Raw genomic sequence first — 4,055 nt, forward strand, 5'->3', positions numbered from 1 at the left:
CCTTCCTTCCTTCCTTCCTTCCTTCCTTCCTTCCTTCCTTCCTTCCTTCCTTCCTTCCTTCCTTCCTTCCTTCCTCTTTCTCTTTCTCTCTCTCTCTCTCTTTCCCTTCTTTCCTCTCTTCTCTTTTCTTTCACGGAGTTTCACTCTTGTTGCCCAGGCTGGAGTACAATGGTGCCAGGAGGTTGCTCACTGCAATCTCCTCCTCCTGGGTTCAAGCGAATCTCCTGCCTTCCTGCCTCAACCTCCCAAGTAGTTGGGATTACAGGCGTGCAACACCACACTGGGCTAATTTTGTATTTTTTAGTAGAGATGGAGTTTCATCATGTTGGTCAGGCTGGTCTCAAACTCCTGACCTCAAGTAATCCACCCACCTCGGCCTCCCAAAGTGCTGGAATTACGGGTGTGAGCCACTGTGTCCGGCCTGTGTTTATTATTTTTCTTAATGCACGGCACGAAATTTAAAAATATGGACTTCACGAATTTGCATGTCATCCTTGAGCAGGGGCCATGTGAATCTTCTCTGTATCATTTCAGTTTTAGTATATGTGCTGCTAAAGCAAGCACTGCTGTTGAGTTTTGATGACTCGACATCCTTGTACAGCCTGGGCTTCAGGGGACAATTGAAGTGGCTGTGGTCTTAACCTGGGTTACACATGGGAATTGCCCAGGGAGTTTAGAAAAAAAAAGAAATCACATCTGGGTCCTCCCCAGAGTTCCTGATGTCATTGCATTGGGTTGCAGATTGGGCTCTGGGAGTTTTGAAAGCTCTTCTGATGATTCCAACAGCAGCCAGAATGAAGATACTCTGCTATAGACCTGAATGAGGCTTCAGAGGCATGCAGACCCCTGGACGTGTGCAGGTGGGTGGCTGCCCTGTTGATGGAGACTTGGCCTTTATTTTTAGGCCCTTTCTGATGTAATCTCCTTTTCACAAACAAACAAACAAACAAACATAACAATAAACCTCATCCAGTCCCCCACGCTTTCCACCAGTGTGGAAGCTGGCATTTCTACAAACCTGAAGGGAGAGGGAAACTTTGCGCCTTTCAGAAGAAAGTCTGACTTCGAGGAACGCATTTGACCAGTGTCTCATTCAAGTCTGTCTTCCTGGATATTAACAGCCCCTTTTTCCCCAAAGATAGAAATAATACATTCTAAATACATCAACCTGTTTTCTACAAAAGCTTCTATGTATTAGAAGGTAAAAAGTACCTTGATTTGGTAATAAATAAGTAGCATGATTTTATTTTTTAAATAAACACCCCCAGAGTTTATAAAAACAAGAGAGTATTTTGCTCCTCAAATACATCTATTTGAGAATCTATGAGAGGGACCTGTTTTAAGGATGTGATCATTCAACACTCAATGAGATTTTTCTTCCACAATTGCCTTAGAACTGCATTAATAATAGACATCCCAAGGTGATTTTAATCATTGCTCTGCTGTTTGATCAAACTGGATTTACTTCATTCTTTGATGACTTTATTTCCCCAATGTGGCTCTGGATAAAGTCTGACAATTTCTGATATTCAAATTATCCTAAGAGAATTAATGCAGGAACTTAAAACCAAATACCACACGTTCTCACTTATAAGTGGGAGCTAAATGTTGAGTACACATGGATATAAAGATGGGAGTAATAGACATGAGGAACTACTAGAGCAGGGAGGCTGGGAGGGGGCAAGGGTTGAAAAACTACCTATTGGATCCTATACCTGGGTGATGGGATCATTTGTACACCAAACCTCAGCAACACACAACTTACCCAAGTAACAAACATGCACATGTACCCCCTGAGACTAATATAAAAGTTGAACAAAAAAATCGGAAATTTTTCTAAATAGAACATTTCTCTAGATTTTTCTAGAGAGAGATCCTCAGGACTCGTTGTTCAGTGAGTTGTCCTAAATCCTTTTTCGGAATGGTGTTGGTGGGTGGGGAAGGACAGGTAAGTAGAATGACAGCTGGTTACATTGATGGTGCTGGTCTTTGGAGTTAATCTGGAGATAAAGTTCCAGCCCCATTAAATAATCAAGTAACCTGGCATCATTACCCAACCTCCTGTGCTTCAGTTTCATCAGCTGTGATATGGGGACAAGAACATCTCATGATTGTTTCATGGTTATTTCCAGAATGTCTGTGAAGCACATGGCACACAGTAGATACTTTAAATGGTAAACTATTATGATTTAATGAAGACATTGCCTGATGAACTTTTTCCTGAATACCTGTTAAATACAGAACAGATACCAACCAAGTAAAATCTTGGCCTCTGACGTTTGATACTCACATTCATTTATGCAAAGAGCCAACGAATGTTTATTGAGCTCCTACTGTATTCTGGGCCCTTCTAGGTCCACGTGCTAGGAGGGTTCAGAGCAGAGGAATCCCATTGCAGACACCTACACATTTGCATCTGGAGTTGACAACGTCACCCAGGTGGGGTGGCTACAGCAGGCATAAACCAGTAGAGGGGATACGGCCCTCCAGGTGAGCCCACTGAGGAACAGACCTTCTGGGGGTCACTAAAAGACCTCCTCAGCCAGGCCACCACCCTACCACTCACTTCAGTCCCTCAAGTTAGGGGGAAGGAGGCTGGAAGCTGCCACCTGTTGCTAGCAGGTAAGCCTGACAAGTGGACATGGGCCTTTCCTTTTCCTTTTTTTTTTTTTTTTTTTTTTTTTTTTTTTTTGTTTGAGTCAGAGTCTCTCTCTGTTGCCCAGGCTAGAGTGCAGTGGTGTGTCTTGGCTCACTGCAACCTCCACTCCCCCCGCCGGGTTCAAGCGATTCTCCTGCCTCAACCTCCCGAGGAGCTGGGACTACAGGCACGCACCACCGGGCCCAGCTTTTTTTTATATTTTTAGTAGAGATGGGGTTTCACCATTTTGGCCAGGCTGGTCTCAAACTTCTGACCTAAAGTGATTCTCCTGCCTTGGCCTCCCAAAGTACTAGGATTACAGGTGTGAGCCACTGTGCCTGGCCAATGTGGGCCTTTTCTCAATTGAGATTTGGAGTGCAGTAAGTTGTTTGCCTTCATCAGAGGGTGGCAAGTGCAGTCGAAGGGAGCCCTGGTTCTGTGCCAGCCTCTTTTTTATTTTATTTTATTTTATTTACTTATTTATTTTGGAGAGAAGTTTTGCTCTTTTTGTCCAGGCTGGAGTGCAACGGCATGATCTCAGTTACCTGCAACCTCTGCCTCCTGAGTTCAAGTGATTCTCCTGCGTCAGCCTCCCAAGTAGCTGGGATTACAGGCGTCGGCCACCATGCCTGGCTAATTTTTGTATTTTTAGTAGAGACAGGGTTTCCCCATGTTGGCCAAGCTGGTCTCAAACTGCAGACCTCAGGTGATCTGCCCGCCTCGGGCTCCCAAAATGCTGGGATTATAGGCATGAGCCACCATGCCCAGCCCGCCAACCTCTTTTTTAAACCATTATTAAGTTCTCTCTTTTCTGGCTGGTGTCTGGTGGGGTTCTGATAGGTATTTCCTCTGAGTCATATGATGCATTATGTCCAAGGGTGATAGATCAAGGAGGAAAACAAACCCCCAAACCAACAAAAGGAAAGAAACATCTTATATTTGATCAGATTTAAAGATGTCTCAGTTGTGTCTCATGGGTACGTTTTCCTTGGTTTTCACAGGGATCCCATGAGCTTGGCAGGAGTGTGTGATCTCACTTCATAGGGGCAGGCACAGCACTAATGGAAGCTGAGCACAGATGACAGAACTGGAGACAAGCTCCCGGGAACCCAGGTCACTGGGAGGCGGCCCCGGCCTCTGGAGTGAGTCTGTATTTCTCTCTGTATCAGAAGCTCCTCCTTGGAAATGTGGCCGTTGCGATGCTGTTTGCCTTTTTGGTTCCAGTTCTCTGGTTACTCTTCATAACTGCCCTATGCTGCGATGTCTGGCTGTCTCAGCTCTGCTTTCAGGAAAGAAGAGAACGGCTTGTTGGCCCAACTTGGGCCAGAGTTTTAAGGGAAAGGAGGATGACTCTGGGATATAATATTGGGGCCAAAAGAAGCTGAGTAGGATGAAGACAAGACCCAGGAGAACAGCA

The 4,055-nt window shown here is 45.0% G+C and overlaps 1 non-coding gene across 1 annotated transcript; it reads right to left on the minus strand.

Moving 5' to 3' along the window:
* Window positions 1–460: 460 nt before the first annotated feature.
* On the minus strand, window positions 461–564 carry LOC115899873. The gene has a single exon (XR_004059461.1). It is a non-coding gene; the product is annotated as a U6 spliceosomal RNA (small nuclear RNA).
* Window positions 565–4,055: the final 3,491 nt, after the last annotated feature.

This window comes from Rhinopithecus roxellana, chromosome 9 (assembly GCF_007565055.1).
Source record: "Rhinopithecus roxellana isolate Shanxi Qingling chromosome 9, ASM756505v1, whole genome shotgun sequence".
NCBI classification, from domain to species: domain Eukaryota; kingdom Metazoa; phylum Chordata; class Mammalia; order Primates; family Cercopithecidae; genus Rhinopithecus; species Rhinopithecus roxellana.